Source organism: Brassica napus, unplaced genomic scaffold (assembly GCF_020379485.1).
Source record: "Brassica napus cultivar Da-Ae unplaced genomic scaffold, Da-Ae ScsIHWf_150;HRSCAF=268, whole genome shotgun sequence".
Lineage (NCBI taxonomy): Eukaryota > Viridiplantae > Streptophyta > Magnoliopsida > Brassicales > Brassicaceae > Brassica > Brassica napus.
In genome coordinates, this window is record NW_026014925.1 from 1 (window position 1) to 14,292 (window position 14,292).

The following is a 14,292-nucleotide window of genomic DNA, read 5'->3' on the forward strand; positions in this document are numbered from 1 at the left end:
ATACGTTGATATTAAACTTAAAGCGTATTTCAAATAGTTAATAATTAAATACTCATTTTCCCAGTGTTTAAAGAGATTATTTCACATTTAATTTGTTTTACAAATGTGATATCTGGGTGGCCTGGCCCATAGAAAACACATGGGCCTTTATACATAGATAGACGCTAGAGGAGAGGTTGCGGCAGGTTTAAACCTAAGTCTCTTATCGGCAGCAAAAATTTTCCACGAGAGGCTTCTCCTATTTTCTTGCTCGCAGAGTCGAACCATGTCCACGGGCACCGACGAACGATGGACAGACTTTTCCCCAGCCACAGAGAAAAGAGATGTGTAAGATCGATCCCTTTCTCGAAATTGTGTGTCATAATGATTAGATTTCATCCGATCCATTTGTCATAATAAAATTTCGTTCGTACATGTGATTAATTAGACATAGAGTAGATTTCTTCTGATCGACCTGTTAGATTATTGACAAAATTTCTTGTTTTCACGAAATTTTTATTTTTGTGTTTCATAAGTGTGTCTTGATATTCCTTCTACTCGCAGTGCGCTCCACGTATGTTATGTTCGACGCGGAGGATTTCTCAATCCCTGATCCTCTTTTGTTTAAAGAATATCGTACAGCTATTGAGAAAGAAGGTTATCGAGGGCGGATTAAAATCAACGGTTACTTTGGCCTAAAGATAACCATCCCCCAAGATTTGCTTGACCAATATTTGGAAGCCGGAATTTATTCCAAAATTTGAAGGTGTTTTACGCTTTACTTACCCCTCTTCTCTCACTATCTTTCTATCTCTTTGTTTTTCTTCCTTTTATGTATATATATGTTGATCTTACTATTCCAGGGGACAGAGTTGCTCGAATGAACATGATGTTAGTGGAGCTTCTTTTCTGGGCAATGAGCCATTATCCTGCAGGAACAAATGTGCTGATAATCACAAAAAACCAAAAAATCCTAGAAGAACACAAGGTCCGGGATATTATTGAAGCTTTGGCAGTGAGAGATTTCTATTTTGCCATTGAACATCCTGATACCTTCTTTCCGCCAGCAGCATGTGCCGAAAGTTCTGAGCTATTTATTCCAATAGCTACCAGAAAGAGGACGTTTGATGGATGAATAACTAACTCAAGACTTTATTAATATGATGATGTCGTTTTACATTTTATTTTATGAGTACTTTAGCAACCTATGTGGGAAGGGTACCAAACAATTTACAAGAAATATCTTTTTCCCTATCTCTCTCGTCTGTACTATTACTCCCTCTTTTCATGATCCGACGATCTGCCTTGTTCTTAGTGAATTTTAAGCTCAAACTTATCAGTCTCCGCGGAAGAGTTGTAGAGGGGTCTCGGTGCTAGCTGTTTGTTAGCACTAAACTATCCTCGACGTGTCACATATATATGGTGCTTGCTACATATTTATCTTCTATGTATGTTTCTTCTATTCTCATCTTATCTTTTACGAGATTCTAAAAAATGAATTTTTTTTTCTTTCCATATGCAGTTGTTTTGTGATCATCTGAAACACCCGCCCCTCCCCATTTCCAACCGGGGTTCCAGGGCGCGGGGTTTAGGACACACATGTCTATTTTCCCGACATCTCCGTGTGTCCCGTTTCTGGTCCCATGAGTTTCAGTTGCATTTCCTTCCTTACCGTTGACATTTCCACTTATAGTTCTGCAAAAAGGGGAGAGGGAAAAGAGGGGTGAGTACTAATACTCAGTGAGGCGATTCTAGACCAGTCTCCCCCATGAGCCTTTATACGGTTCAATGCGAAACGAGAACCGTCTAGTCACTACACTCAGTCGATGCAACCTATCAGCTAGTTATTAAGTTTCATTTCACAATCAAGCACTGTAATGAACTCAGTCATCACTCAATCATAGAATACGGTTTATTAATTAAGACTCCATTCATCCTATAACTCTAGGACCTACACAGCTCAAGCGGATCAACCCTCCCCTTTTCTTGCTGCGTTCCTGTGGAGCCGCCTGCCCTCGTACACTCGGCATCCGGTTCCCTTGGATGTAGTCTATACCCTTTGCAGTGTATTACGGCCCCTTCCCGCCAAGACTCGGCGTGACTCAATCTTACCGGCGCCTCTACTCTTAACCTGCCGTTTTGAACGCTACGGCCGCCGCGTTTTCCCATACTCCCCACCAGTCCCTCGGTGGTTCGTATTCCATTTCTATTCATTTCCCATACTCCCCACCAGTTCCTCGGTGGTTCGTATCACAATCATTTAACTTTCCTTTTTCTTATCATTTCCTTTTTCCTTTAACCCTTAGACTCTTTCTTACTTTCCTTTTTAGACGCCACCCGTTCTCGGTGTCCCACTCAATCCATTTAACAATCATTCATTGATATCCTATCATTCATCTAACCAGACCGGTTAACAGTTCTCTTATTACCCTACGTTTAATTCCTTCTAAGCATCCTAGCTTTCAACCACAATCAAGAATAGTTCATCAACCAATCACTCATTCATCATTCAATCAACACAAACAATCCATTTACTGTCCTTAATCAGTACGAGCGTTCTTATGCAGTATGATCTATCAACCTCACATCAATCAGGATCTAAACCATCCTAATTCCTCATTCAACAGTATAAAAGAACATGAACAAGATCTGGAATAGAACACCTCACCTTAGCCAAGTTCTGGATCTGGATCTGAGAATAAGAGGTAAGAGAAACGGGATCTGAGATCTATGACACCACGCGGCCACCACCACCTCTCGCGGTGCTCACGGCGAGGAGAGAGAGACGCGACCGGAGAGAGAGAGAGAGAGAGAGAAGAGGCGCGGCGAGGAGAGAGAGAGAAGAGAGAGGCGCGGCGAAGAGAGAGAAAGAAGAGAGAGGCGGCGCGGGAGAGAGAGAGAGGGAGTCGACGGCTAGGGCTTCCAGTCTCCGGGAGTTCTCTGCAGGGCTTCGCTTCTAGTTTTCTGATGAGGGAAAAAGGAGTGGAGGCTTTGCTTTTATAGGGGAAGAGGTTGGAAAATCCTAGGGTTTTCCAAATTGGGCTGCAGAGAACCCATTATCATTTAAAAATTTTAACTGGGCTGGTTTTGGGGTGTTACAATTCTCCCCCTCTTATTCGAAATCCGTCCCGAATTCCAAATCTTCAGTTCGAACTTAACATCCCAAAACTGGGGTGAGTTTCCAAACACAAACAAGGGAAGCACGAAATGACATCCTACTTGCTCAAGATCATTTAAAACCAACAATGAATTTAATAAATGAAATGGAGTAGGACTACAACGAATAAATAGGTCTCAAGGTATCGCCAAAATCTGCGAATAACCTTACAACAAGAAATGGAAAGCTAAAACCAATACGGAAGGAAGAAAAACCGTGTCCTACTCCTACTAGCTGACTCAGAAATCACATCTAGCCACTTCGTACTGGAGACTTCTGCTCCCCTTCCGGCTTAGGACCAGCCGCGTGGCCACTCCCTGTCGACGACGCCGGCTCCTCTTCCCACTCTGAGTCTTCCGATGGATCCTCCTCCACCTCTACGTCCTCTTCAGAGCTCGAGATGGCGACGACCCGACGAGTAAGTGTCCGTTCAGCCTCCATTGCCTGACCGGCCATCCGGTTCACCAAGGCGAATTCCCATGGTTCCAACACACCAATCAGCTTGCCCCGAATCTCCTCGCGGAGTCCTGCCTTATACCACCGGCACCAATCCTCCGCTGTCTTGGGCTTGCATCTTTTGGCTGACTCCAGGAATTCCTCTGTGTACTCCCGGACTGAGCGCGGTCCTTGCCTGGCCTGCGTCAATGTTCCACACCGACATATTCCGGTTATGCTCCTCAGACTCTCTGCATCAATGCTCGGAATCTTCCTTGGGCGTCCACGTTTCCTCGTTGGTACACTGTCCTCCATCCTGATCGGTCCCGGACCTGCCCTGGTCGGTCCCGTCTTCCTGGGGCGCCCTCGGCCCCTTGTGGGCGGCGTCGTGTCAACTTCAGGTGCAAACTGGAAAGTACTCTGACCCTGGTACAATCGCCTGTACTCGGCTGCCCGCTGGAAATGGGGCATCAAAATCCGACGCCTCACGGTCGTCTCCTGGATGGGGGCGTTCGGCGGCTCCGCGAACTCCATTTCCTCTTCGTCTGGGAAGAGTGCAGGTACCACATCGCCCCAAGCGTCACGGTAGGGCTTGCGGGCGTAAGCCCTTGTCCCTTTTGGTCCATAGCGCATGCGTCTTTCTCCGAGCTCGTGATGCACTGGTGAAACATCCTTCAGCGTAAAAACAAAGACCTGATCAGAACATAATAGTAGTCATGCGTAGATGGCAGTTTTCAATCAATTCTCAAACTAGAGCTGCTTTAACAGACAATATCCCCAGTGTGGTTCTTATCATCCCTTTTTCTTGAAACACCCGCCCCAAGATGATCCTTTTTACAGTCAACCCTTTTTCCTAAGAAGATCTCATATCCTTATTAGCATTTTGCATTCTGCTCCAAGATGACTCTCCATCATCCATTTTACCCCAAGATGATCATCCATCATCCTTTTTACCCTAAGATGATCCTTAGCTTAGTTACCCTAATCTGGAATCAGTTTTCTACTACTGTGCATCCGACCGTCCCTTGGCCGCCCCGGTGTTGCTCCTTCCTCGTCGGCGGCCACGCCCTGGTGGTGGGGCCCACGCCCATGTTTCCTTTTTTTTTTTTTTTTTTTTTTTTTTTTTTTACTGGTAACAAGCTTCACTGTGATATCTGAATGCCAGAAGTCCATTTCTTTGCAGGGTTTGATCCCTCCGTGAAGCTGTGCACGCCTCGGACTTGCGTCCGTCTCTCCTTCCCCGGCCTCCCCGGCCGGTGTGGGCGATGTCGTCCGCGAGACGCTTCCCTCCAGCTCGAATGTCCGGCTTTCCATTACCCCTTTGACTTGACGTGCTAGGCGACTAATCCCTCTGTATACTTGCCTTACAACTCCTTGTTACCCATTCCTGAACCTCTGAAACTCCACTACACCGCAGTACGAAGACTTTTTGTTAACCCGATCTCGGCCGGAAACTTTGAGCTGTTCGAATTCTCCTTCAACATTAGCTATGACGGTCGAACAGAACCATAAGGGAAATGGGCAATGGTGAGAAATGCTGATCCCTTAAGTTAGTATTAAGGGACCTTAACCTGGCTCTGATACCAATTGAAACACCCGCCCCTCCCCATTTCCAACCGGGGTTCCAGGGCGCGGGGTTTAGGACACACATGTCTATTTTCCCGACATCTCCGTGTGTCCCGTTTCTGGTCCCATGAGTTTCAGTTGCATTTCCTTCCTTACCGTTGACATTTCCGCTTATAGTTCTGCAAAAAGGGGAGAGGGAAAAGAGGGGTGAGTACTAATACTCAGTGAGGCGATTCTAGACCAGTCTCCCCCATGAGCCTTTATACGGCTCAATGCGAAACGAGAACCGTCTAGTCACTACACTCAGTCGATGCAACCTATCAGCTAGTTATTAAGTTTCATTTCACAATCAAGCACTGTAATGAACTCAGTCATCACTCAATCATAGAATACGGTTTATTAATTAAGACTCCATTCATCCTATAACTCTAGGACCTACACAGCTCAAGCGGACCAACCCTCCCCTTTTCTTGCTGCGTTCCTGTGGAGCCGCCTGCCCTCGTACACTCGGCATCCGGTTCCCTTGGATGTAGTCTATACCCTTTGCAGTGTATTACGGCCCCTTCCCGCCAAGACTCGGCGTGACTCAATCTTACCGGCGCCTCTACTCTTAACCTGCCGTTTTTGAACGCTACGGCCGCCGCGTTTTCCCATACTCCCCACCAGTCCCTCGGTGGTTCGTATTCCATTTCTATTCATTTCCCATACTCCCCACCAGTTCCTCGGTGGTTCGTATCACAATCATTTAACTTTCCTTTTTCTTATCATTTCCTTTTTCCTTTAACCCTTAGACTCTTTCTTACTTTTCTTTTTAGACGCCACCCGTTCTCGGTGTCCCACTCAATCCATTTAACAATCATTCATTGATATCCTATCATTCATCTAACCAGACCGGTTAACAGTTCTCTTATTACCCTACGTTTAATTCCTTCTAAGCATCCTAGCTTTCAACCACAATCAAGAATAGTTCATCAACCAATCACTCATTCATCATTCAATCAACACAAACAATCCATTTACTGTCCTTAATCAGTACGAGCGTTCTTATGCAGTATGATCTATTAACCTAACATCAATCAGGATCTAAACCATCCTAATTCCTCATTCAACAGTATAAAAGAACATGAACAAGATCTGGAATAGAACACCTCACCTTAGCCTAGTTCTGGATCTGGATCTGAGAATAAGAGGTAAGAGAAACGGGATCTGAGATCTATGACACCACGCGGCCACCACCACCTCTCGCGGTTGCTCACGGCGAGGAGAGAGAGACGCGACCGGGAGAGAGAGAGAGGAGAGAAGGAGTCGCGGCGAGGAGAGAGAGAGAAGAGAGACGCAGCGAAGAGAGAGAAAGAGGAGAGAGACGGCGCGGGAGAGAGAGAAGGAGTCGACGGCTAGGGCTTCCAGTCTCCGGGAATTCTCTGCAGGGTTTCGCTTCTAGTTTTCTGATGAGAGAAAAAGAAGTGGAGGCTTGTTTTTATAGGGGAAGAGGTTGGGAAAACCCTAGGGTTTTCTAATTGGGCTGCAGAGAACCCATTAGCATTTAAAAATTTTAACAGGGCTGGTTTTGGGATGTTACATCATCAATCTATTAATTTAAAAGAAATTTTGTTTATTAACAAAAAACAAACATAATTCATAATAAAACAATGGCTAGGATATTTGTAATATATTATTGAGTTAACTAAAGATAATGCCTTTGGGTTACTGCAATGAAAATGTGTGTGATTCTTTAGAACTTCCATATTTCGTCTCTCTTATTGTTTTTGTTTTATAATTTGTTAATTAAAATTTCTATTCTTGTAAAAAGAATTATTGTATTAAGAAAAAGTATCTACATTTTTGCATATATTATCTTTTTTTTTCTAAAAATGAAAACAAATATATTCCCAAAAATGAAGATGAAACAAAAAAAATTTCATGTTCTACACTATTTTAAAAATTCTACAAATAGAATATAACTCAAGATTCATGTTAGTAATAACAATTCTTTTTCTATTAAAAGAGAAGTACCATTTTTATCTACTACAAAATAGTCATACTAGAAGTCTAGGTCCATATACTCAAATAATTTTTTTATTGTTTACATTAGTTTATTTAATGTATAATATTTCTAAATAATTATAAGGATATTAATAACAAATTCATTTTAACTATAAATTTAAATTTAAGTTTCAGGAATAATAAAATCTGTTGAGAAAAAATCTAACAAAATCTTTTTCAAAATTTAAATATTCTTTTAATTAATGCACTGATTAATTTCGCAATTAGTAGTATAATATTATTATAAATTAATTTTAATTAAATTTTTATTATTAACAAAATAATGAATTTTTTTGCTAATTTTATAAATTTTATAAGTATATTCTACATTATATTAAAATAAAAGTAATAAATTACATATTAAAATTATGTTTTTTTTGCAAACATATTAAAATTATGTTGAATTGGTAAACCAATATATTTTGAAAAAAAACTTTCATTAAGATAAATAAATAAAATATCATTCACAGTTTAAAATGACTAAAATATCATTCACTTTTTAAAATGATTAATATTCATAAATTATGTAATAATTTTTACAAAAAATAAAATTGTTAACATATGTTAAATTTTAATATTTAGAACTATATATCATCTATTTAGTTATTTTTAAAATGACAACAATATATTATCATAAATTATTATATACAAATAATATAAAATTTTATGTTTATAACTGAAATGTTACACGCACGGGTGTGCGGATTAAAATCTAGTATATATTAAAGAGAAGTCTTAACTTTGATTGATGTGTGATTTTTTTAAAAATAAACCTAATGGACCTATTACTAGAAACTAATGTTACATTTAATATCTAATCAAGGTTGTTATTATGCCTAACTAAATTACATAAATATGATTACCATTCCGAAAACAAATAACCACTAAAATCTCGAAACCTATTCCATATTGGAAACCAACTTTAAACGACTAACAAAATATCCAAAACGATTTTTTCAAAACAAGATACATATCAAAACTAGTTGCCCTTAACTAATCACGAAATCTTCTATATTTTTCCATAACAACTAATACATAATATCCTATATTAATTGCGTACATAGAAAAATATATCAAAATCCACAATATATTAAGAGTAACAACCAAATCATAAATAACCACAATAAATTGTAGATTTCACCGAATATACTCAGTACAATACCCTAAATATTTAACCATCTATATATACCAACGGTAAAACTCTATCTTCGACGTCGACTAAATTTTCCATTTCTAAAAATAAGAGTATTTCTTTGCTAAAAGCTATCAAGCCCTACAAACAAGGATGGTGCATCCAAGTAAAGTTGATTCATTCATGGAGACATAAAACCAACTATGGAGGAGATACTCTTGAGTTGATCTTCGCGGATGAAATTGTGAGATACATATTAATTTGTCAATATATGTTTCTCATGTTAGTGTACTAATCTGTGTATATATTTACGTTTCAGGGTGCAAAAATCCTTTGTTCGTGTAAGATGAATTACATTCAACGTACTCAACGCAAGTTGAGTCTTGGTGAATGGCGACTGATAGAGACGTTCTCTGTCTCTCAAGCAGGGGGATAGTATCGGCCAACAAACCATACTTACAAGATTTCTATCATTGAGGGCACTTCGATATCACCGAGTTCTTATGAGTGTGACTTTCTGAGATTCTCCAGTTTTGAAGAGATCGGAAATGGAACCCTCAAGACTTCTTTCATAATTGGTTAGTGTCTGATTCAGCTATGTTTATTGTAGCTAAATGAAACACTAATATGAAACTTTCATATTTCAGATGTCATTGGTCAAGTGATCAGTCTTCGTGACGTTCAAAGTGTCCAGGTATCCGGGAAAGATAAGAAGAAAGTTGAATTCCGCTTGCTTGACATCAAGTATGTGAATCTCATCTATTCGTTAGTTTTCAATCTTTTATATCAAATATATATTCTTTGTAACTCTATATTATGGACTCTATATTTAAACTTAACGTATTAGAACCTATGTTATTCAAGTGTACTGATTTATATTTATTGATCTCAATTAAAGTTATTATCCCATTCTTATGTTTTATAGGTAATGTACAAGTAACCAATGCATTTGATGCATCTCTTATCCAATTCGATCCTGAATTGCCTGAAACTCTTGCTTTAAAGCTGAGGTAGTATTCATAAATACTATATTAGGATCATTTTCATGGCCATTTTACTTCATTTTTTGTTTAATTTGTTGGTCCTTTTATATTTTTCAGGGCCTCTAATGATGAATTTGCTCTTGCTCTTACTGATACAAAGAAAGAAAAGCGTCTGAATACTAAATATATGCAAACAAACACCCGTGCAGTTGCGCGGGTCAAGATCTAGTTGAATACTTAAGAAGTAAGTTCAAGGTTTGATATTGTCTTTAGATCTGAAAAAAAAAACTGAATATCCAAAATGTCAAAATCATTTCAAAACATAAAAAACCTTCACAAGTAAAAATTTTATGTTTAAATAATGAATTAGGTAGTTGTCCGCGAAATTCACAGATATTAATATTGTATGAAAATATATATTTTGTATACAATGCCAAAATTTGAATAATAATTAGAAAAATTAAAAATTGCATTAGGTTGAATCTATAAAATTTTGAATCTAACATATAAATCCTCAAGAATATATATTCAAAATTTGTAGATCTATACTATTAAAACAGGTTACATTTCGGTTTTTTACTCTAATTGCCCCTAGCGAGTAGCCTTGCCGTCTCTTTCATTAAGGGCAATTTGGACCTTCCGCACAATTCCTGTTTGATATTGCGTCGTTTTCGCCTGAAACATTTTAATGGTTTGACATTAAACCGCAAATTCCTAATTCTAATCCGGTTTGCGATTATTTCCCTGTTTGAAACTGTGTCGTTTCCATTGAACCATATTTTAATGGTTTGTTTTTAAACCTGTTTTCCTAATTCTAATCCGGTCTACGATGATTTAGTCCCTAATGTCAAATCTTACAACAGTTAGGGTTTCAATCCTTAAATGCAAATTACATGACGTCGACTATAACCACATAACCTAAACATGAACCCTCTTTCTGAAATAATTCTTGGATCGAATGTATTAACAATGAAATGCTACTTACTCAAAAACGTTATCAATATTAACAATGAAAATCAAGTCATTTCTCCAATCTAATCCCATGATCTAAACATTTCATCATAGAAATGAATTTTCTTTCAAGTAATCCCTAAATTTGAACATTTTCTAATGGATAAGAACACAATCCCTAATCTATTTACATAATCTTGATAGAATCCATATTTTTGTATATTCCTAACAATGCTAACTGATGTCGTTATCCGTCTTTAAAATATAGATTATTTTTAAAAAAATTCTGAATTAATATAATCCTAACAATACTATAGTTTTTTGGCCTATTGAGGTTAATATACAAATTATAGAATGAAATTGCGGAAGTGTGCATTATCTAAACTATTAAAACTGAAGTACATTTAGTTATTAATCCTGACTTTTTCTAAATAATTACATCTTGTGCCACTGCATTTAAAATAAATAATTAATTCAAATTACAAGTACTACATTAATCATTTAGATTTTGCCTAGATTTTTCCAAATTCACTACCAAAAACGTGATTATTAAATACATTTTGTTATAATAAATCTTGATTCACTCCTAAACGAACTTGTAAACTAACTTTCCTAATTATCTTTCCTAAAATTAGGCGTAATTAAACGCAAATCTAACCTTCCAAATAGAATTTCCAATGGTTTATGAGTATGTTAAATACAAATCGGGTATATGGAAATAATTAATCAAACGTTATTCTCTTGAAATCAAACATTCCAATTTCCAACATTAATACTCTCTCCGTTTCTGAATAAGTGTCACTTTGACACTTTTCACACAGACTAAAAAATAACGAAAATATATGTAAGTTATTATTAATTACATCTTTCTGACCAATATTATTTGAGATAAATAAAATTATTTATAAAACTAATGCAGTTTGCAATTAATTTTCAGTTAAAAGTAAGTATAATTTGCATTGAAATTGTAAAGTGGTATTTTTTGTGTAACAAGAAAAAAAAAAACTAGAATGACACTTATTATGAAACAGATGGAGTATTGCCTTAATTCTAAAACTGTTTATTTATGTTTGTAAGTGTTGTATGTTTCTCATTTATTTCCAATATATAGTAATTTGAGAGACATATAAAATTGAAAAGATAAAAAATTATTTGCCATAAGATATTTGTTTTAGAAACATAAATGTATTAGTATTCACAAGCATATTAAATGGTTAAATTTACAAACAAATACAATATAAAAATGGTCAATATAGTAAAATTGATCAAATTTATTTAGATGTCATTTTAGTTAGTTTAACTTCTAACCATAATTATAAGTAAATCACAATATCATCAATTACAAGTAAAAAACACCCGGGCGGACGCACGGGTCATGATCTAGTTTTAGTTAATTGGCGAACATAGAGATTGAACATAGCGCATTGACATTTCTGTCCTTAACAACAATCCGACAGACCTAGTATCTCGTACCTGGAACCGGCAACTTGTTAAAAAGAACGTGAGCATATTGAATAAGAAAATCACTTAATTATATGTGTTGTCTATTGTGGGAACCGAAATTCGCACTGTCGATTTCCGTTTAAATAAGGAAACTAGGAAAATCCTAATTTCCCAGAAGTCCCGGATCTCTGCGGGAGCCAACGACAAGTGACCAAATATATGCGGAAATTATGAAAAGATAACAAACGAGTTTAGGGAAAACAGTTGATCTTATTTCGAGTCCGCGTAAAAGCGTTGCGATCATTACAAGAGATCATGAAAGCTTTGGCCACAAAGGCTGTCAGCGAGTTACTTAGTTCTAGCGGCCTAATAGCTCAAACCTAGTTGAGTCGCAGCTCGATAACGAAAGACGAAATAGATAAAGAAAAGGTTTTTGATTGATTTTGGACTGAACCTTGTTAAAGGCTGCCTACGTACCCCTTTCGAGGATCAAGCCGAACGTAGTTCAATTGATAGAGCTGGACAAGAGATCGAACTGCCTGGGCGAGTTCGTCTAGTAATCGAGTGCCAGTCATAGAAACCGAACTTGTCGAGAATAAGCCTCAAGTTTCTAAGTGCAGAGAATTCCGAGTCTAAAAAGTTCTCCCTCATGCTCCTCGCCTAGGACTCCTTATATACTAGCTCCAAGGTCGGTTTACACTTTTACTCTTCTGCCCTTAAGCCGTCATAGCATAAAAATGGATATATTCCATTTTTCCCGATTTTCACAATTATCTTCAAAACTTCCGTATTTATCCGCGGAAACTTGACATTTATCCTTCCTTGTGGACCAAGCGTAAACTGTGCTGTGGTTTACGGGCTTTTGGTTAAGAAATCTCAGGATGGGCCTCGAGTCGTGTTTTAGGTCCCTTTGGGCCGTCTTCCGACTCGAAGCGTTTACTACGTTTTCTTTCGACAAAGAAAGAACTTTCCGCAGTTTCTAATCCGCGAAGTTTGATCGATAATTTAGAATAGCGGAAAACATAGACTGAGCTCGCTACGGTCTTCGGGAGATAGCATTTGAAGGTTTGACGAGAATGCATGGACTGGTGTCGTACCGATGTTCGGAAGAGCTCGGTCGCAACGCAGCGACCGAACTTTGGCTCGAGCCCAGTGGCTACGTAGCGACCGAGCGGAACGAGCGCTCGGTCGCTACGTAGCAACCGAGCTTGGCTCGGGCACGGTCGCTACGTAGCGACCGAGCTTGGCTCGGGCTCGGTCGCTACGTAGCGATCGAGCGAGACGGACGCTCGGTCGCTACGTAGCGATCGAGCTTGGCTCGAGCTCGGTCGCTACGTAGCGACCGAGCGGGACGGACGCTCGGTCGCTACGTAGCGACCGAGCTTGGCTCGAGCTCGGTCACTACGTAGCGACCGAGCGGGACGGACGCTCGGTCGCTACGTAGCGACCGAGCTGTGTGCATGCTTTGTCGCCGCGTATCGATCGACCTTCGCTTGTCCGTGGTCTGATTTCCATACTCGAGCTTGTCCGCGGCCGATTTGGATGCATGTCCGTTGCCTTCGGACAATCGGTATTTAGTGGTTCAATTGAGATTTGGACAAGATTTTACTGCAAGGCTCTTCGTAAAGATATCTTTACGAAGATTACTTTTCGTAAAAACGTTTATGCTTATTTTTACGGACTTTTAGACATTGATTCCGTCGTGACCGATTTTGACCCCAACAGTTAGCCCCCCAGCTCGTTAGAACCATGAGCTTCTAGCGTGAGGTTCTAGCGAGTGGCTTGGCAAGTTAGGCAAGTTAGGTGAGTTAGGCGGAATTAATGGTTGAAAAGGTCTGTGGTAAGTGATATTCTCGCTCTCCTAAAAGTAGAAAACGCGATAAGATTGGGGCTGCGCCTTATGACGGCTACCTACGTACCCTTGTTGAAGGGATCAAGCCTTTCGTAGTTCGTCTTGGAGTTAAGGTTCTTATGACTAGTTTTCCAGTAGGACCTTAATGGTCTAGTTTTTATGTAGCGGTTATAAGGCGTGTTGCTGCCGATGGCATTTTGTATGGGTGTAGAGGGAAGACTACGAGTTGTCGTCTCGTAATCTAACTCTGTGTGAATTGCCATATCCATAATCTGTTTTGAGAGTTTTCCGCAGTGTGTAAACTTGCGGGATTTTCTGAAGACGTTCGAACATTGGCAAAGAGACAAATTTTGGGATCTCGTATCAAAGTGTTTGATACTATGCCTAGAGATGTTAGAGACCAGTGCGCTGGGTTTAGGGCAAGACCTAGGTTTACTTTCGGTTTAAGGATTGTGCGGTGACTGGCCGGCTATCGTTTTTCCTGTTGCGATTTCTTCCTGATTCGTATCGATTTAAAGTCCGCGATAGGTTCTCGGCTTATACGACTTGTTTGATACGAATCGAGCATCTCTCCGGAGCCCGGAAGTGCTGGACCAAAATTTCGGATTTCTTTTATAGCGCTATTATCCTTGTGTCGGATGTAAGAGAGTCATCTTCGTGAGATGGCTATGTCTGTTTAGGACGTTGAGAATTTGTTGTGATCAGCAACAAACTTAATGGTAAAAAATACCGTTTCGAGTCTTCGCGAAGA

The 14,292-nt window shown here is 39.2% G+C and overlaps 1 long non-coding RNA gene across 1 annotated transcript; it reads left to right on the forward strand.

The window, feature by feature from the left end:
• Positions 1–225: 225 nt before the first annotated feature.
• Positions 226–1,235, forward strand: LOC106382152. Its single transcript, XR_007331866.1, has 2 exons — positions 226–327; positions 544–1,235. It is a non-coding gene; the product is annotated as an uncharacterized LOC106382152 (long non-coding RNA).
• Positions 1,236–14,292: the final 13,057 nt, after the last annotated feature.